At 40.1% G+C, this 21,837-nt stretch overlaps 1 protein-coding gene across 1 annotated transcript in view; it reads left to right on the forward strand.

Moving 5' to 3' along the window:
• Positions 1 to 4,032: 4,032 nt before the first annotated feature.
• The window catches only part of LOC146683630 (CMP-N-acetylneuraminate-beta-galactosamide-alpha-2,3-sialyltransferase 1-like), a 101,280-nt gene continuing 83,475 nt past the window's right edge, over positions 4,033 to 21,837 (forward strand). The window contains exons 1-2 of the mRNA XM_085445223.1: positions 4,033 to 4,272; positions 12,772 to 12,927. The gene's annotated coding sequence lies outside the window, so the exon portion shown is untranslated. The remainder of the gene's footprint in view (positions 4,273 to 12,771; positions 12,928 to 21,837) is intronic.

A 21,837-nucleotide genomic window follows, 5' to 3' on the forward strand; every position in this document is an offset into this window, starting at 1 on the left:
GCAGGGGACATGGGAGAAAAAAAATTAAGACGGACTTTTGCGAGATCTCGCAAAACTAACTCGGGATCTCGCAAAACTTTTGCGAGATCTCGCAAAAGTCCATCTTAATTGTTTTTTTTCTCCCATGTCTCCTGCAGGGCTCCGTATGAATCATAAGAGCTGAACAGGGGATGGAGAAACAGGTTTACCTTTTAGGTGACATGAATGAGTTGAAGGGAAGTTATGAACTGTTTCTGAGAGACAAATAACACAAAGGATCCTTTTTTTTAATACGACAAGACAGTGTACATCACTGTCACAACAGCGTTTGTTTTCGTTCAAAGGCTTTATGGTTTTTCCTATAATGGCGGGCCGATTTTTTGTCCCAGTCCAGTATGCAGCTCATCTGCAGTCTGGTGTTACCTACATCTTCCTGCACGGAAGGCAGAATTTCCGAGCTCTGAGTACAATCGAAAGCACCACAACTGCAGTTTTCCTGTTGGATGTAAAAAGCGCACATGACGCTGTGATGTAGGTTAGAATCATAGCGGCAGTTGACGACAGTCCAGGCGTGGGATTTCTCTCGTGGAAATATGCACATTATTTTTTCCCTTCTATTGGTAGGTGGCACAGTGCAGTTGTGGCAGGATAGTGCTAACACATTAAGAAGAGAATTCTGAGTAAAGCCAAAGTTACTTTCCCTAGTAACTAGTTACTTTGAAAGTAACGACTAATTTGAAGTAACTGATTTACTTTTGATAGAAGTAACTAGTAATGTAACTAAGTTACTAATTTAAAGTAACTTACCCAACACTGTAGTTTTGTATACTTAGCTTAGCATTTTCAGATAATACATTTATCGACAGCCAGAACCAAGCATACTTTTAGAGCCAGAAGCATTAGCTAAATGCACTAAGTTTGTTGGGTTCAAGGTTATTACATCATCAACATTAAATATGCAAATAACAACCAAAAAGGGGTGACAGGCAGCCCAAGATTTTTCTTTGATCAACAAACTCAAACACATGGCTACACACTTTAGGTTTCATTAGCTCTCCTATCAAGAAGGGGAAAAAAGAAATATGAGCTTTTTCTAAATTTAAAACACACCAGTGGTTAGAAGAGTGAGGCGTGTGACCACTGGAGGGTATCCACATGAATTTATACCTTCACAACTCACACCTTCAAACACAATTACCAACACACAGTCTTGTGACAGGCTGACACCCCCGGCCCTCTCTGCAGATCAGGACTGCCGATCAGCAAAGGAATTGGGACGTTAATGTTAGAGCCACATCAAAGGAAGGTCTGCATTATCCCCCCTTTAACAAAACTCATTTTCGAACCCTGAAGCTGGAGTTCAAGCTTAAGAACTAAAAGGGATATGTAGAAGCAGAATATTTTTTTATCCCCTTTCCCCAAGAGTCATATGCTCAAAAGAATAAACGACTTCAATAATAAGACTATTATTTTATTGAGTCACTCACCTTTATACAGTATGCCTAGGGAATGTAAAGCTCTAGCTATACATCTTTGTGTGTAGGTAGTTGCTATTAGCCTGTAGTTAATACATATATATGTATATAATACGCCATTTCCCTTGACTGTTAATTGATCACATTTTGGTTTTGAAATTGTATAGATTGCTGCTAGTCTTTTATTTTGCTGTTTGCAAGAATGTGTGTTTTTCCATTTAAAGTGAGTAGTAAAGCTGTCCTCAACTATCTCCTGACTGTTCAATACAATAAACATCTAAGAGAACAAACTGACTAGTTAATTAAAAATACTGTTGATTGGTGCCAAAATGAATTCTAAAATTACAAGAACAAAAAAACAATCTTGAACAGTACTACAGACTGCTTGATTTTGAGTTACATTCAAAGTAGAATGAAATAGGACTCACAGCAGATACTTCAGCTTTCCCTGCTATGATATGCCAAAATATCTGGTGTAAAAAAGGTAAATGCTCTGCACTTACATAGGGCCTTTTAACCTCACCAGTTCTAGAAAGTTCTCTAAAAAGTGGGTGTTGTGCATCCTCACACACTTACACACTAGATACTGGAAGTGCTGACCTGCTATAGGAGGTCCAGAGTCTTGCTATTTTGCAGATGGGGATGGAGCACCAATGCAATAATACATCTTAATTTACTTTTAATTATTTTTGTCTTATTAAAGAAAAAAATTACAAAGATAAATGTTCATATTACACATTGCCAAAGTTTTATATAATGAAGTCAGTATATTTAGAAACCACTGGATGATAATCGTTTATTCATATTCCCTTTGTCTCATTACATGTGAACTACAATATTAAGATTACAATGGATTTCCAAACTTGTTAAAAAAATTATTTTAATCAAGGTTGAGAAATAATTATAACTTTTCTTTCATTTGCATGACTGTGTATTACTGCTAATGTGACCAGGACCTTTTGTGTGTCTGAGGGACCAGTTCTGGCCTACGGGCCAAATGTTTGTCACCCTTGGTTAAATATTGAAGGTCAAGGAAATACAACAACCACAATGAGTATCTTCAATATTTTAAACGCAGTATTATAAGCCAGTAGATTTGGTCCTAAACCCCATGGCAACAAAGGAAACCACATCCTCCATCACAACCAGAGATGTTGCCCAGAGCAGGGAAAAAAAGACAAAAAGAGAGAGAAAAAGATATTATGGGACATCGCTCTAAATGGGACTCCATTCCTACTGCCCGGCTTCCAGCCTAACCACATTATCTGCACCTCCTCCCTCACTCTTCACAAACTCCATTCCCACCAGCCCCCCTGCACACACACGCTCTCTCTGCTAGAAGCCATCATTCCACCGTGTATGTTCAGCTGGCCCGTCAAGTCCCCATCTAGCCAAGTGCCCAACCATCTGTTGAGCCTAAGACAGCATACAGCTCTGAAACCAGAAAGGAAATGTTCTATCAAATGATGAACTTATCTGCATTCAAACAGCAGCTTTCAGGGCCTCTGGGCTCAGAACTCATGCAGGGCATGCCACAGAACTACAGGCGAGGCTTCACTTATAAAAGACGTAGTCTTGGCTTTGATTAAGCAAGCAATGTGCTTCCTTTTAACCTCATGTATTTCAATTTCTAACCATTAAAATACAGTTTTTCCTTCTAGTTACACCTAATTTTTTGTATGCTTTAAAAAAAGTATCAATAACTTATTTGCCACATATTTCTTCACACTGTGAGTTCACATTGCAGGCCTTGAAATATGATTCGGCTGACTCAATGGATCTGATAAAGGTTGCTGCAAAAATAATTCCAGACACTTTCAATGAAACCCAATGACAGTAAATATTTCCTATGGCCTGAGGGTGTGAGGGTATGCAGTCACCTTAGCCAAGGGCATGAAAAACTAACAGGTCTCTGCAGGCCTGAGGCTATTATGGCTGAGTGAACTTCAGCTTGGGTGAGTTCACCCTGCTTAAACTCACTGCAGTTAAGCTACCAGTCACCTCTATTATCCTATTAGTCAGCAGCACTTACAGTACAGTATGGAAATCAGCCGTACTGGTCTTGTAAGCAAAATTCATTGGAAGCTTTCCAAAGTTTTAACCTTAAAGATTCTCGGCAGATATTAACTGGGGATGAGCTTGTCATTTACCCTTGCATTTATTTATATATTTATTTTAATAGAGGAAAAGGAATGAGTGAGAGAGAATGATGAAAAAAGACCCATAAATTGATGAAATAAATTCTTTATCACTTTATAAGCGCTTGGTGATTCCTGCGGCACCGAGCTGCGGGCTAACACCAGGACCCGGTCACGCATGCCAAAGGAAGGGAAAGGAAGAAAAAATAAAAACATCCTGATGCAAGTGTGTGCGAGTGAGGATGCTGAGGGGCGTAGCAGCGCTGTGCCCCTCATGGTCAGCGCTCAGGAATTAAAATGCATGCTCCTCACTGCCTGGGAGAGAGTAACGTGTAGCCCGTTTACGTGAGAAAACCTGTTTCCAGCCTTCCCTCCTTCACGGAAACAAACTGACCCCCCCCCCCAAGAAAAGCAAAAACGCACGGATGTGCCGCTTGTTCCAGGAGGGGGGGGAGTAAACCTCCTCCCAGCGCTGTCACATTCAAACAGGCAACGGTGCGAGGTTGCCAGTTTGGCGCTATCCCCCCCTCTTCCTCCCTGCTCCTTTAAATTGGACCTTTGGAGCTGTAGCTTGTGGCTGATTTGCATTATTCCGTTGTTTGTGGAGCTGAAGCTGAAGCCGCCGTCACTCCGCGCGGGAATAAAGGGACTTCGCCCGCAGCTCCGGGGACTGACTTTAGGTGAGTGTGGGATCACCGCGCGTGGCTCTAACTGTGTGGACTGCGGTAATAATCACGTCCTATTCTACGTATAGCTTTTAAGCTTAGGTGCCTTACAGTGAGCGGCGCGCGTGCAGGTTTTTAAAGTATTTTAAAGTGCGGCTGAGAAGGTGTTGCGCTGCAACTTTCTGCTGCAACAAAAATAAAAAATCTGCACAATTATTCAGTTGCGCACTGAGAGAAAAGAGATGCATGCTTTCTAATGTTGAGAAAGTGTCATGCTGAAATGTGCACAGTTAGGAGAACAGTTATCAGTGGCCGTAAATCATATTTCACTCTCTTTGTGTAAATATCTCTTAATAAAGGAAACAGCTCGCACTGGAGGGTCATGTTGAGAAAAACAACTTATTCTCTTTGAGGACTGGATTGGATTTCCCACATTTCTGTTCTTCGAGATTTAAGAGAAAAATGACCAAAAGGACAAACTCATCCTCTTATACTCTTATCCCATCAAAGCATCCAAAGAAGGCAGAGATATGCTGCATGGACCATTCACTGCGTTCAGGGTAACTGTTGAATATACAGTAGCAGTGCCAAAAAGGTACCAAGAGGGTCAGTACTGACTATACTGATACTTTTTACTTGTTAAGGCAGCTTATGTAGGCGAGAGCTTCGTGTCATGGGTCAGCTTTGTCAACTTTCCGTGTATTTTCAAACTGTGTGTGTTTTTGGAGACCTAGAATTTAAATGTAGCTGTTTCTAAAGTACTTATGGTTAACTGCTGTTGTTTAAATGTGCTCTAGGCTATGAATAAAATAACCATGAGAGTAAATGCAAAAACGTTTAAGGTATATGTTTAACACAATTCAGTCGGGCTATATACTGAACTTACGGGGTAGAAACAAAGTATCGATCCTATCATGCCAGTATTAGTCCGATACCAGTGTTGGTATCAATGACTGTCAATATCTACTGAAAGGGAAACAGGTCTGTGCTGAGTACATTTCAGGAGCTGTCTGGGGGATGCTGCAAGCAGCCTCATTAAGTTAAAGCAACAATGTTCGCTGTCAGAAATCCTTTCAGTTTGTTGTAAACATTAATCACTCCGGGTTCCATTGTATGCTTAATATCCCAGTGTTCATAAACTCCAGGTTTATGAGTTTTGTAATGATCTGTATTTTGCACGAGACGTCACCTCATTTACTAATGAAGGCGTCTGCCAGCAGGCTGGTTCATTTTCTCCTGAAACCTCTCCTTGCCATTATAAATAATAAGCAAGTAGAACCCATTAGCTCAGCCAGTTCCTCATCATGTCTCCAATCAGACTGGATGGCGTGACCTTGGGGTGGGTGGGTGGGTGGGGGACCGTGCTGCAGCATTTAGAAAGGAGGGTGGCAGAGATGGAGATGGGTTGCTTTTGGTGGCATCCGTTATCAAGGAACCCAATTATATCAAGAAAATGTGGTTGCCATAAGCAATTGCCATTTGTTACGCCGTATAAGATAGTGGGGCTATTTGGAGAGAAATGTGTGTTATTCTGATAATATGTACTTCGGACAGCTCTGGGTGTCGGCCGTCTCATCTTAATGTGCGTCTTTTAATTTAAAAGAAAGGTATGATTCTTCAGAATGAAAAGTCCTTTGTGAGCTCCTTTCAACAACGGTGCATGGAAGAGGCAATGAGTCACAGTGAATCATGGCAGCCTCTCACCAGCTGCCAGCCAGATGAAGACACGCTGCAAGCAAAAAGTCTGACGAAACTGCAGCCGCACTCGTGTGCTGCTCTTTCTACTTCAAAGCACGCCGTGGTATAACGTATAGCGTTCCACGAGCACGCCTAACAGCTCGTTCAAAGTTTGAGTAAGTTTCTCTAACAATCTGACTTCCAGTTTTGTTTTCAGATCTTTCCTGCGAGGTATTTCAAGCTTAAGCTGCCGTGGTGTAAAGGCTGTGCTAAGTCAGTGAAGGCTTTACTGTAATCAGTTATTCAGCTCTGGCATTCAGAGTCTCCGCTCCAGACAGAGGAATCCCCGTGGCTCACCACAAACCCAATCAGGCCCTTTAAGTACACAGCTTTAGAGCAAGGTCTGGGACCGCGAGTGCAGCAGCAGCAGCAACAGCAAAAAATGTTTCCAGTTCCCCGGGGTGGTGGTCCACATGCATCTGCAGCCTGTACAAGGGTATTTCACTAATACTTAGTGTCTTTTGTTCAGGCTTCTGTGCTCTGTCACACAGTCTTTTTCCTTCATAGTATTCCCTTCGGACTTCTCCCCGGCTTTTTGATTTGCCCTCTGTTTCCACTTAGCAGTCCTGGCTATTTTCCAAGAAACACCTCAGCACCATTCTCCAGGATAAACAGGCTTCTTGTAGTCTGGCAACATGTGGAGAATGGATTGGAGTTTACTGTATGAGCGAATCTACAAAAAAGCACCTAGGCTGCACCCCCCCCCTTCTGAGGTTTTAATCACAGACGATTACAAAATGACAATTTGAATGCGGCAACAAAGCGAGCCGTTCCTGTGATTGCTGCCGTAATCTTTCCCGAGTGCAATCAACAACATCGAGACTGCACATCAGTCCTGCAATTAGGCTTGTCAAAATTACAGCGTGGCTTTTTATCCGCGACTGCTTGTTTGATAATGCTTATTGGCAGGTGCCTTTGGAGGAGCAGAGGAAGGGAGCCCACAGCTGATGCATTATGTAAAGCCATACTGTATCGTGCAGGCAGATGTTTCCTCCCAGCGACATAACCATACATCTCCATATCACAGCGGCGTACTCGGGAGTTCTTCCTGTGATTTTTTTCATTGTCTTTCCCATGGACGCACGTGCCTCGTCCTTGACTTTCATCTTGTCATTGTCTACACAAATTGTTCCAGTGCTGTCTAATCATTTTCTGGTCCAATCAGTTAGTCTGAAAGCGTGCATGCCTACTTCAGTGTCGTCCTCAATGTAAAGCATCTTTGCTTCCTTTCATTCTACTTATAGTCCTGTTGACAGCACCGCAGTATCTATGACCTTGTCAGGGAAAATGCCTTCATTCTCTTCTTTAATAGAGACTTACTGTTACAATACGTATCAACAGTAAGTCACTATGATATACAGGCTGTCATTTGCAGCTACTTTCTACTTAACTTTAACTGCTGTTTTGTCTTCATGAGGGTTTTATTTGCCAGCACAAAGTAATTTAGTTAGTGGGCTTGACACGTGGATACGTTTTTTGTGGATTTATTTGAAGGAAAGGCTAATTGTTATGCCTCGGAGGTCCGTCGTTAATTAGAAGTTATCTCGGGCAGCTCTCACATGGTCACCGCACTAATTGGCAGTCAAAGCTGTGTACCACCTGGCCCAGCCTTTAACTCACCAGGTGCTCCCAGCAAAGCCACTGGCCTTGGCATTATGTAGCTGTGGCCTCTTAAACGAAGGCAGACAGCGGAGACAGACAGATAGAGGAGAGGGGAAGAGGGTGGGCACCATATCAGGACAACTTTGCTGAAATGGCGAAGCTGAAAAACAGCTGCAAAAGGTTATTTCATGCTACGTAGCTGAGCAAGCCTTTTTTTTTTGGAAGCCGGCATGAAAGAAAGGTTCTGAAAAATTAGTGTAATCTTTTGATACACATGTCGTCACACATCACACCTCTTTGTTTCGGATTTCTAACACTTCAGGCGATGTGAGGTGGCAGCACATCAACACCAAGCGCAGCCTGTGCAGGGTTTGTTTACCTGTGCTTTACAGAGGAAAAATAAGTTCATCCTGTGACTGAACAATAGCTGGCATCAGAGAGGTTCTGTCCACAGAGTACAGAGCAGATAAGAGAACAATTGTGTAATTAAGTCTGTTTTGCTCTTTGCGGGGGAAATATGAATGTTCAAATCAATTAAAGCCACATTCTAAATTTTTAATTCAGTGCAGTTGCAACGTGGAGGTAAAATCTGCGGAGAAAAGGCGGCAATTCAATCAAGAGAGAATGCTGCTGCTTTTCACAGCGCGCTGGAAACTCACACCAGGATCCCACAAAGTAAGCTGGAATAGTGTGAGATTTTTTTTTCCCACGCGTGATTGAGAGTCATGATGCGTCTCTGCCATGGGAGAAAATCCATCTTTGACCCCCATTAATCTTGACTAACTGGTCCAAATCTGCAGCAATCACAATGCCCAATCATAAAGTCTGTAGAAGAGGCCAAGGAAGTGTGACCTGTGTATGACTCAAGCAAAATGTGCCCAGCGTCGCCGTGCTCCGGAGGACAAAAGACCTCTGTCTTTTTGTGCCACAAAGTCAAAAGCTTTGTTTTTGTCTTGCAGCTCCAGCATCTAGGGTTCACAGTAATACCCGAATGTGTCGTGCCTTTGTTCTTTGATCACAATGGGAATTTGAGATGTAAAGCGGATTTAGACAATGTGCCATATCTTGATGGATGGAGCAATAGAAGAAGCGCTTAAAAAACGCTTTGGAGCTGCGTTGTGTTTGCAGCTGTAGGCAAAAAACGTTAACGCTCTACAAGAGAGCTGGGGATGATGTGGATGTGTTTGAATTGTTGTTTTTTCTGTTTATTTTTCCAGGAAATGTTGTGTTTAGGCGCAGAGCTTTGGCAGTGTGTGCTTTATGATAGCAGCCTACGAATTCTGCATATCAGTATATTATATGAAGCACGTCATCGATGAGAAAGTGAGTTATTATCAGCAGGATATTAAGCACCAGCAACAATTAGTCTTAACTAAGTTGCAAGAGTCCATTTAATATATATGTATAAAAATCGACAAACCATAAAGAATAACAAAAACAGCAAATTACTGCCATATGAAGACTAATTGGAATAAACAGGCCTATCACTGCTATAATTACTGATAGTGAAATCATTACTTCCCCTAATGCTTCACTGCAACCACCGTTAATAACACTTCATTAATTAAACATACTATGAAAAACAGCAACACTGCAACTCTGCACTTTGGCTCAATGGAAAGGACTTCTAGACTGGGCCCACTGTAGCTTTACTTTGCTCTGGAGGTCATCTCAGGAATAATGAGGTGGGAGAAATGTAAATACTCCTGTTTGCTTAACTGCCAGAGCACTTAGAATACCTGAGACAAGCCAAATTTGAGATTTAGGTTCGTAATGAGGAGCTTATTATGATACAAGCTGGACCAGTGGAGTGAAAAACAGAGATTTTTGCTATGCCAAAAATACCTGAATTGGAATATGCACAGGAGGATGGATCAACGAATGGATGGATGGAAAACCCTCTTATCTCATTGGTGTGACATTGGGAATTCTTGCCTGTGACTATAAATATGGAGATGAAGAAGTTAGCTTACTTCAGTGCAAGGGCTGAAAGACAGGCAATAAGTTACCCTGTCAAAGGGATGTTTGGCAGCTTTTAGAAATAACCCTGCTGTATTGCTGTCCCCCTCCAGTCTTCAAGGTAAACTAAGTTAATCTTAATGTTGCTCAAACGTTGCATGGACAGCAACAACAAGTGAATTTGTAAGACAATGAAAGCTACAGGGTATTATTACCATTTATTTGCAGTCATGTTTGTGGTAACTTGTAATTGCAAGTCCAATATCCTTTCGCCTTTAAGCTCTGTGTCAGTGCTAACACCTCAGGGAAGGGAATCGGTCCTTTTACTGTGCAGTAATCACCACTGTTGCCCAGCATGTTACTAATGAGACTGTCATTTGATGCTGGGTAGATAGCGAGTGGTGGGTTTTCTGAACCTTGTGACTGGGTGCAGCTATCTCTGATGAAAACAGCTTTGAAACTAAAGCAAATTGCAATTCAGTTAATCCCAGTATAGCAGTTGAAACACCTCATGTGTAATCGTTGAGTTTCATACACACTGATTTGATATAACCTTTGAAAGTGTAAACCAGCATGGATTATATCGTGTTTATGCACAGGCTCTGCATTGATTTTCTTATTTCACAACAAGATACATTGTGAATAAATACAGTTGCACCAATATACTCTGTATATGTGCCTTTTCAACAGGCTACACTGTATATATAATAGATGGACATAGCCTTTGGATGTCATACACCGGATTTGGACTTTGCCTCAACATGAGTGCTTTTGGTCCACAACTTGAGTGACCAGATGAGGCCCAGTAGACAGCTATCAGCTCCAGCTCCCTGTGTCGGTACACCTGTCAGTCAAACAGACATCCCTCAAACAATAATAACCAATAATAACCAGTCAGAATTGGTTGACTATAGTAAAGCGCAATAGTTGTGGCTAACAGAAAAATTGTTATGTTGAACATTTGTACTAGAGATGGCACGATACCACTTTTTTATGTCCGATACCGATATCATAAATTTGGATATCTGCCGATACCGATATGAATCCGATATAGTGTTTTTTAATCAACAAAACTGTTTTTTAAATATCTTGCTGCATTTTGTATAAGTTCATACTCAAGTTTAAAACAACAACTACACTAAAGCTATTCTGTTATACCTGTATGCAAAAATTTTTTTTTCATAGTTCAGCAATACTGATCAATCTAATAAACTTAAACCTACACCATCCTCCCTATTCTGGTATTTTAAAGAGTACTTAGCATAAATATTAAGCAACCTAACTAATAGGGTTCCAACTCCCAGCAACAACAAAAATAAATAAATAAAAAATAGGGAACCACCCCTCACGCTCCACCTCATGATGCTTAATCAACGTAATCAACCTTAATTTGATGCAGTGTGAAAAAAAATGCACAGAAATCAATTATTTTTCAAGAAATATTAAATAGATTCAACATCTTTCTTCAACAAAATTGCAGACTGCACAGATGGTACCTTCCCAAAGGAAAAAGTACTATAGCTTACTAGGGTATATATATTAGACTTAATAGTTACTATATACAGTAATTGACTTCTATTCCTTTTACATCAGATTAAAACTTTGGGTGTAAGATTTGGATAATTATTTATTAAAAGCTCGACATTTTAAATGAGAATAAGAAAGAAAAGTATGTCTTTGTGCCCCCTTTTCCCTGTTAATGCCCTATCGGCCCCCTGGCTAAACTTTGCTAGATCCGCCCCTGCACAGTTACCAGCGTCAGGTAGAAAAAGATCCTCGAGTAGAAAGTAATATTAAATAAATTCTAACAACAGCTGATCAAGCTTAAACGTTCTGCTGTTGTTCAGCCGCTGGTTTCCTCTGTCTGGTGCAAAGTGGGCCAAAAACAAACCAGAGAGACGGACTCGCGACAGAAAAGCCGATCAGCTGATCATTAAGCAGTTTCATGATTGAAGTAGCAGCAGGAGAGGCAGTCGCTTGTTAAGCTTAACGCAGGAATGCTTTACAAACATTCAGAGATGGACTTACACACTTGCTTTACTTCTCTCGGGGATAACTTTGTCGGAGATGAAATGCCGGGTTGCTAGCGAAGCTCCAAATGCTATCCAGACCACAGACAGGTCCCGCATGCCACAGCTGCTCTATCACGTGATGCATACTGCTCCGAGTGCTAACGTTCTGAGGTGAGTTACGGCGCGTTGCAAGTTTTGTGAGGTGCTTTCGTGATATTTAATGGATCGGATTACATTTTTTATTTTTCTCCGATATCCGATCCAGTAATTTAGGTCAGTATCGGACCGATACCGATACGTAATATCGGATCGGTCCATCTCTAATTTGTACTGGGCCAGTTTTTCTAAATCGGGACATTTGGACTACCAAAAGCTACACCTTCATTTACAGCATACAAATCATACACAACTAATTTGTGTCACTTTATCAGCATTCGTTTTACTGAGAGTTTACTGAGAGTTTATTAGTGCTCTAAACCTCTCATAACCATCTTATAATTTTAGAACTTTTATTTTCTGAACACTTTGCAGTCGAGCTTATTAATGTTTCGTTCGAGAAATCCTTGAAATGGAGGAGAATGGGCACCAGTCTTCATCAGAGCAACACAGACATGCTAGTTGGCTTCTGAAATAGTTATGAATAATTACTGTCTTCAGTTCTGTAATCAGTATTGGAAGTACATCTGGCTGGCTTCTGCATGGGTATACCAGGGATATCAGAAATGTACAGACTCTTTCTAATTTTCTAGTATTTATTGCCTTGTAGGCTGGAATGAAACCCTATTAAATCAAAGCTGATTTTTCCATTTTCCTTTGGATATGCTGAAATAAAGAGCCAAAGGTAGAAATGAGAAGCAGCTAATTTCGGGCAATGTATTAAAAAAGGGGAAGCAAAACCTCCATCGTTGCGTAATGCTGAACATCCCGTAATTTTTGCTTTGATAATAGGTATGACTGTTTTGAAAAGATTTCTACCACCCGAGTAATCTGATTTAGAAATTGTCCCACATTTGTGTCTTCAGCTCATGAGCCTATACGCAGTTTTCTTTTTGGTTCTGTCCACAGAGTTTGTACAAATGGAGGGATCCAGGAAAAAGACATCCTTTAGGCTGACTGGGTGGTTGACTTGACTGTGTTCTTTGGGTTGTTGTCAAGTTGAAAGATGAAATTCTTCTTTGACATTAGCAGTGTATTTTTCTTCCAGAGGGCAGCAGATTGTCGCCTCAAACAACTTGGTGTTTGGAGCCATTCATCTTCCCCTCTACACTGACCAGAGCCCCTGTCCAGCCTGTGGCATGATGTAGCACTTCAAGAAGCGTACCAGTGTCATTCCTCCACTAAAGCAAGAGCCAAAGCAGAGGTATGTTTTCCATTTATTTAAGTATTTGTGATCAAGGTTATGTAAAAACTGCAGAGCCAAATTTCATGAAATTTGGGTAAAGGTGGAAAAGAAGCAAATCAAGAGCCTGTCAGCTTTTGTGGCAATCCTGGTCATTGTTAAAGGGCAAAATGTGGCAGATGATGCACCCTCCAAGTGCCCAGAGGAAGACTGCTTAATTATAGCAAAAGTCGTAATCACACGTTTTTTGGTTGCTATTGTTATGTTGCTTATTTACTACGATTATTCAGAAACATAACACATATCGTGCATTTACTGAATATGGTTGTCTGGCTGGGAGTTTGGGCATGGCTAGGGGGTGTTTTTGTATAGCCAGTCTTACAAAAGCAGCCTCTGTGAGAGTAAAGAAGGTGGCGGACAGAGCCCCAGTCGCATACCTTGGGAAACCTGCATGGTGGTTATGGGCAAGCAACAGAGAGCTGAACTTTTGTACACTATAGAAAGTGGAGTGTGAGGGAGACCCAGAAGGAGCCAGATAAAAAGGTGGCTGCACAAGAACATTTTTGTAAACTTCCTCTAGCTCATCTAGTTGCTCTTCTCTAGCTAGATCAGATGGATCTAGATTTAGATCTTGGCTCAAGCTGACTAAAGTGGCGAGTGAGCTTGCCTTTTAAAGAGATGCAAAAAAGGATGCAATTTACCTCCTGTATAGTACAAGAAAAAGTTTAAGTAAGGAATTACCCCAACTTCTCACTTTTTTTCATTATTTTAAATCATCTTCATGGTGGGCAGGACAATAGGCCAATAAAAACTCTTTTGAATATCAGAATAAGCTACATTAAAATATATATAAATTACTCCAATTTCTTGCTTCTTGATCAGCATTTGATAACAGGTCAGATTTTTACAATGGCATTTTCATAATTTAACAAATGCCTAAGCAGCCTGTCCTCCTTCACTCAGTGCACAGCTTGGAACAAAGGAACAAAAGCCAAATCTCCGCCAGCTACTTTTAATATGAGTCTGAATATCATGAGCAGCACAGAACACGTTTAGCTCAAACTCAGCCTCCATCAATCTCAATCCAGATACCTCCTTCTGCAGCAGCTTCTGCTCAACAGTTGTCTCAACAAGTAATAACATGTATGGAACTGTTCAGCTAACACAGCTTTTTCACATCCTGATGATAAGTCATTAATACATCGCAGCAGCACCACACTGAACTGTCACTGTGGAAGATGCAAAACATGGCATTGTTGCATAGCAGCAGGCATGCAGTGCCAAATCACGACAACAAATCACATCAAGGCACTTTATATTGTAAAATACCAACAGGATAATAATACAAAGAAAACCCCAACAATCAGACGACCGATTATGAGAGTGGGAAGGAAAAACTCCCTTTTACCTTAGGCTGAGGGGCTGGGGGTGAGGGGAGGAAACTGGAGAAAAGACACACTGTGCAAGAGAACCAAAGATTAATAATAACTAATGATAATGCAAAGTGGTGTACAAACACATGGCTGAGGTGCCCAATGCATGAACATGTGATTTGTTTCACAACACTTGCATCTTGATGTAATGGCAGTAATAACCTGATAAATAGTCGTTATTGGGCATAGTTTATGTTTAAAAAAGCGAGTGTAGCTAGAGTTTTGTGGTCCTGCTCTCCTCACTCTTTCTTTTTTTGTGTGTTTTGTGCCCCACATTAGCTCTTGAAGTGGGACACTGACGATATGCAGTCTCTTCCCCGCTCATTTACTCAGCTGCTTTTCTGTGAGTGTTCAAAGAGTTACTATATAGCATTATAATGTCCACTTAACAATGCACATATATTTCTTTGCAACACTACCGAACCGTTTAGGGTGTCTGCTATTATGGGTCCTTGTTAATTATTGATTTTTAAATATGGTGTCATAAAAACCTACAGCAGCTTCAGGAAGTTAATTGTAAGTACATAAAGAGTGCTGCTTTCACGGCTTTAATTGGGATTTTCAGTGAATAATTATTAGAATAAATGTGTCTATGCATATCGAGTGAAAAATTTAATTGCAGCTGTTGTTTCTCCAGCTATGATGACAATGATTGCCCCTAAATTTCACTCATTGTTAATTATGTAAAAGACAAAACGGAGGGGAAACAATCAGACCAGCACAGTAATATTGCAGGATCTATAACTTACAATATAAAACACCTTAAAATTAAAAACTGAATACCTGCCATGAATCCGCAATGTGTCATTTTTACTCTGCTGTTTTAAACCAAGTAGTCTGAACTTTATATGTGCTGGTAGGAGGATTTTGTTAGCTTTGGGCTGAGTTAGTCTAGCTGTTTTATGCAAAGCTGAGCTAGCCTGCCTCTGGCTATATGGACACGTAGGGGTTTAACACAGATTTTTCATCCACCCCTCTGCAAGAAAGTGAATAAGAAGGTTTTTGTTGCTTTTAAGCATATCATATCTTAGATCGCATTTAAAGCCAAACTGAGAAACCACCCATTATACAGATATTTGCATCCTCTATGCAGTCACATGGGTAAAGTTTAGAGCTGTCGTCGGTATCATCAGGTTTTGTCTTATATAAAAATAAGATCTGTGTTGCAGACAGTAGATCCACACTTATTTGCTTTATTGGTATACCTCTAATGTAATTTCTTGTGAATAAATGTGAATTGAGGTTGGCTTATATTCTTACAGAAAAATGTTCTAGAAAATCATGTTGAGATGTAAAATTGATTTTCCTTAGCAGACCTGCTGTCTGAAGCTGTGCTGTATGTATGCAGACGTTTCTTGTGCGGGGATATTCCTTGAGGGGGAAAAAAGGTGAGATAGTATATTATAGGATATAGTATCTTTGTACTAAGTGTCAAATGTTTTCAAAATTTAACCAGCCTAGATATCAGACAGCCCACTTTAGCCTTTCGCTTTAGTAAGGACCCATGCTCTTTGTATTGTCCTGCTGAAATAAGCAATGCTTGATTTTCTCCCTGTCATTACTCCTAAAACTCATTTCTACCCAGTCATGTTACTAATGAACCAATCAGTTTATTGTTGTCCTACTCCCAGCAAAACAGCAAATAATTACCTGTTCCAATATAGGATATAGTATCTTTGTACTATTTCAATTAAATATAGGATTTAACAAGCCAGCGGTGGATCTCACAGACAAACAGGACACTGCATGCTCATTGGCTAACGACTTGTTAATGATGACAAGTTGTTAGCAATCACTGGGCAATCTTCCTTTCTGCCTCTTATAATGATCATAAGTCACAAACTGAACTTCATAATTTATTCAACAAGACCTGAAACTAATCAGGAAAATGTTTACTTGAGTGACAGAGCGAGGAAGCCAAGAGCTGTTTTCACATGGACTTCTAAAGAGTGTCACCCCCTTCATGCCATTAAAAATTATCTGGGTGATAGGCACTTCTGCACTGCTTCTCTTTAGCAAGCAGAAGCTATGTATATCTTTTATACTGCTCATGCTCTCTTTATATGGATAGATCAACCCTGTGGCTCTGGTGCCTTTTTAATAGTCCAGCTCAGTGTGGATGTATGTGTAAGTTTGACAAAATCAGTTCTCTGATGCTGGAATAAAAATGTATGTAGTACTGATGCTGAATAAGTTGTCAGTTCAGTAACTGCAGTGAAATTAAGAGTAGGGATTGCAGACAATGGTGAATTAAGATATCTTATTTACATTTAGACAAAATGACAAACTTTCTCTGACACTAACTTTTCATTTTTTGCCTCTGTGGCATCATTGTCAACTCTAAAAACATGCTACCTGTTACCTTATGTTGCAAAAACGTAATTGAATTTATGAAAAGGTAATTTCTGGGAAACTGGGTTGGTGCACACCACAGGTGGGAGTCCAGATTTTGTTATAAAACTTTCTTTGAGTGAGTGAAGACATGAATTTGCAGCTGGTGGTGTTACTCAACTTTTGATTCACTGTTGTGCTGGACTTACCCGCTGAGCTTCACAGCAGGAGAGACTTCATCTCATTTCTTAGAATTGCGAACACAGACTAGTGCCTGTGTGGCTTACAAACTGTATTGTTTTCATTTCCATTGATCAAACAGCCAAATTCTTCTATAAAGTTTATGTCACAGATGTTGTTATCAAAGCAGAGCTGCAGAAAAGAATAGAGGGAGGAGGAGGCGAAACAGGCAGATGCTCACCTCCGGTTAATAAAAGGACCGGAGTTCTTAGAAAAGAACTGCTTTCTTCTGTTGGATCTAGTAAATATCTGAATCAGACCTGAAACTTTCTCATCATCCAAGTAAACACACAAAATCTCTTTGTCAGATTAGGTCAGTTCATCTCATGGGGGCTAGTAATCAGCTTAAAGGATAATATCGCCATTATTGAGTTTTTCCTTATCTCCAATGGCTAGTGATCTCCTGTATCCACCTCTGACAATTTCTCTTTGCTATCTACAAATTTGGTTTAGCTTCTTTTATTGCTTCCATTTCCTCCTGAGTGCATGAAAAGACTTTTGTATAGGCTTAATACTTTGTAGCCTTCCACCAGAATGAATGTGATGAAAGTAGACAAATTCATAATCACCAGTCACAGTCACTCAGTCGAGCTTTTCATGAATATGCAGTGCTGATAGTCTGGCCTCCCCCTCGTGAAAGATGTTTTCCCACTTAAACATGACCTTAGTTGGTTAGTTAGCATTCTGGGATATAAAGCAATAACTGTAACAATTAACACATTGGTTGTATTAACCCTGCTTTTACATGCAGGTGATGTATGCAAACTCTGTTATTACAGTTATTAAAGTTTTCAAAAGGGTTACAGGTTTGACTTGCAAATAAATAAAAGTGCCTGCCTGTCAGTATCTTCTGCTCCAGTAATGTTCTCCTTCTTTAAATCCCCCAAATTTGGTTTCATTTCTTTTATGTTACTGACTCCTTGCTGCTGATGCGAATCCCAGTGTAATCTCTGAAGTCAAAGCATGGGCACATGAAGAAAAAATCAATTTTGTGTTCAAGTTTTATTCTTGAGTATGAAAGCTGTTTTTTGAAACAAACAATCCCAACTCGGTGTCTACTTTTCACCGTTCCTTTAGTTTTCAAATCACCATTGTATGGTTTATTTTTCTCTGTTTGCATCACCACTACAGGTTATTTTGACTCTTTGGCATTTTACAAATCATGTAACTCTCTTTAAATAAAATGTCATCATCTGATATTTCATGACTTTTCCTAAAATTGGTCAATTTATAATTCAAAGGGGGGGGAGGAAGTAAAAGAACCATTGCAGCCACTTATACCAAGAATCACTTATACACAGAATTATTTTGACCACATTTCAATGTAAAAAGCTACTCTTAAAATTTGTAACATATGTTGTTTGCACAACATATAACATTGTGGCAGGGTATGGTTTCTGGCTCAGCTGCAGGGCAGGGGTGGAGCAGTGGGTTTAGGGTGTGGTGTCAGGTGAGGCTGAGCAGATCTCCATCATCTAATCATGCATCCCCTATTTGAGTGGGATTCATAGGACCTGATAAGAGAGCGTTGCTGGATGGAAAAGAATTGTGGGAGCTTGAAAGCTGCACAAGCAGTTGAGGAAACATCCACTTACCTTGCAATGCTGTGTGCATGGATCTTCTGTTACAAACATGAACCACCTAGCTAGATGTGATTGATAAATAAATATATATAGGACTGCAGTTAGATAAAAGATGAAAAATTACTGCAGGACTGAAATTGCCATGGATGACATGTTAAGCCAGGGCAGATTGTGGAGAACTACTACGAGCAAATCACACAAATCGAGCTGCAGACCGAGGCAGAGCAATGTGAACGGTGGATGAGAGAGAGGCTGTAGGTTAGGTGAAGAGGAGGTAAATGTGGATGAGATGATAAACCATCTTTGTTCTATTTTTAGAATAATTAATTTATTAATATGTGTTTCTTATTTGTTGAAGCCAGCTGAGAAATGACTTACCAAAGAATTTGTCATTGCTGTTGTTGCTGTAAAACAGGGTGAAAATAAAGTCAGTTGCCAGAGAAGCCTCAGTCACGGTGGCCCATTTCTAGCTAAATCTGTGCACACAGCACTAGAAACAACATAACACATTCACAGGAATCAGAGTCTAAACACAACATGGCTGAAATAATGATCACAACACTACTAAATTAACAATTTGTTGTTAAACATTAACCATCTCATGAGTCTTTGCGCTTGCCAGTGCAGAAGTCTTCTATACTTAGAAAAGTCAAATAGAAAAACAAAACAAGTTTGCTCCGGTACATCATTGTGTGGCCAAAGATATAGAAAGAAACTACTGAGTAAATGTTAAAAAACAAACAGCGTCAATTTAGTTACTCATTTTAATTAAGTATGGTCATTGTATGATGACCATATGTTGTATGGTGAAGGTACTATGGTTTCAGCACAAAGGTGGGGAGTGCCTAGGACTTCCATGAGAATTGTGAATTTTGTATCCTCAAGACAAAATTGGACTTGTTGAATTTATCAAAGCAATGCTACAGACATTAATTATTATCAAAAATCATTTCTGGACACAGAACAAAAGTAACAAAATACAGACAGATGTTTTTTCACATTACCTAAATCAAATGAGCAGAAAAGACATGCTGTGTTTCTGTACCCCCACCCTTTCTCTGTGCTCTGAGGTCTTAAAATGACTATTATTGTTTATTGCAATTATTTCTGGAACAATATATTATCCAGCAAAAAGAGCTGGCCTGACAGCCCTAGCACTCTAAAGTGCATTTATGGGCAGTGAACTGAAGCATTTGAACAAACCCTCACTCACTGGAGATGTCTGTTTTCCAGATGGATGTTTAATTGAAAAAGAAGAAGAAGAAAAAACAGCCAAGCTGAGATGAGAGAGTAAGGACAAATTAATGTTACCTAACTTCACTGCCTGCAGAAAACCAATATTCAATTAGAATAAGGTGATGAACTTATATTTAATTTAAAATTATGCCCACATCCATTTCAGTGGACGCTATAGCAATTTCACAAAGCTGAACAGTATTGTAATAAAGTTATCAAATATGGAGTCTGCTGATTCTTCTTTTATATTTGGGGGCTTTCTGTATGGAGATATTATGCTGTGTAATATAGGTTGTGTAATCTAATTTGAGCATTTTTATGTTAGTCTCCAAAGTAACTGGACTATTTCAATCTAGTTGAATGAAAGTCCTGTGCAGTCAGCGACTGTCTGAAGTCTAGAAAACATGGACATCATCAAATGCTTACCTTCCTCCCTTGAGATGCTCTGCCAGGACTTTACTGCAACCAACTCCAGCTGCTGCATGTTTGTGGGTCTCACTACCGTCACCTGTGTCTTCAGTAACTGAAAAGCATCCTCTGCTGAGATCAGGTGAATCACTTGGCCATTGAAAAATATCCTATATAATTGCCTTGAGAAACCCTTGGGTTGCTTTTGAAGCACCTTTTAGGTAATTATTCATTTGCACTGTGAAGTGCTCTCTGATCACTTCTGCATCGTTTGACTGAACGTGAGCTGAGAGTATTTCCCTGTACACTTCAGAATTCATCCTGCTACTTTTCTCTTGATTCTAGTACATGTTAATCCTGGTTTTATCTGTCCAAAGAATTTCTTTCCAGAACTGTGCCAGCTCTTTAATCAGGCCTTCCTGTTATTCAGTGTAACCAGTGCTTTGCACCTCTGGATTTACACTCGAGAATAATATAATAATATTAGCTCCTGGGGGAAAAATGTGGTAGGAATTTGATTACACAAGAGGGAAAAGAAGAACTGAGAAATTAGAATTACCACAGCAGAACAAGGCTTCATGTAATTACAAAACAGATATTTTTTAGATCTAAGCTTTAGGTAATTAGAAGCTGGCTGATGCAGCCGAGTAGCTGGATATCCTTGTAAGGACTGGTGGAAACTACAGGGTGGGCCATTTATATGGATACACCGTAATAAAATGGGAATGGTTGGTGATATTAAAGTCCTGTTTGTGGCACATTAGTATATGTGAGGGGGCAAACTCCAGATGGGTGGTGACCATGGTGGACATTTAGAAGTCGGCCATCTTGGATACAACTTTTGTTTTTTCAATAGGAAGAGGGCCATGTGACACATCAAACTTATTGGTAATGTCACTTGGTTTCAACGCAACGTTATTACGGTGAATGGCCCACCCTGTAGCTGGTTTGTGTGAAGAGAGGGGTTATGTGGTGTGAAGTGGCGATCAAGAGATGTACCCTCTGTCCAGGGTGTCTTGAGTGTTGTGTGAGGCAAAAACAAGCACAGAGATGCCTCGAATGATTTCACTTGAGTTGCAGGAGTGACATCATTGGAGGGGTATCCCAGTTGCATTACTGCTTCCTTTAGATTATGGTCTTCTATTGTTTTCCACAGTCTGTACTGTTGTTCAGTTGTGTAACATTGGTACATTTTGCTTCAAAACATAAATATTAATTTTCCTCTCTGAGCCGAGTCCCCACACTCAGATGTTGTGGTCCTGTAGGTGCAGCCCTTCTTTCTTCTTCATCTTTCTCACATGAAAACAGAACATGCTTCCATTTTTCAGTGATATTTTTTATTTACACTGATTGAAATCACAAGTTTGATGTCTGCTGAAGTTGGAATGACCAATTCTTAATCGCTGTATAATTGTTTAGTCCTTCCTGTTGTTTCCTCCACCTTTCACCATTCTTAGTTCATTTAATAGGTTATACACAGAGCAGAAAATAATGTGAAGAGTCAGGATGTTGCTGGATCTGGATGGGTGACTGGATAACAAAAAGAAGGGGAAAATGGAGCCAAAAATAGTATGCCGGGACTGTAACAGTTTAGCTCGCAGAACAAGCATTCCTGCTTTTGAGACGTTGTTATATCGTTCCAAAAGGGTCAACACAGCAACTTCCGGTTCTTCAAGTCAAGTGTGGAATACCAACTATAC

This window comes from Copadichromis virginalis, linkage group LG22 (assembly GCF_057382275.1).
Source record: "Copadichromis virginalis isolate Kocher_CV1m ecotype Utaka linkage group LG22, C_Virginalis_male_GT1.1, whole genome shotgun sequence".
Lineage (NCBI taxonomy): Eukaryota > Metazoa > Chordata > Actinopteri > Cichliformes > Cichlidae > Copadichromis > Copadichromis virginalis.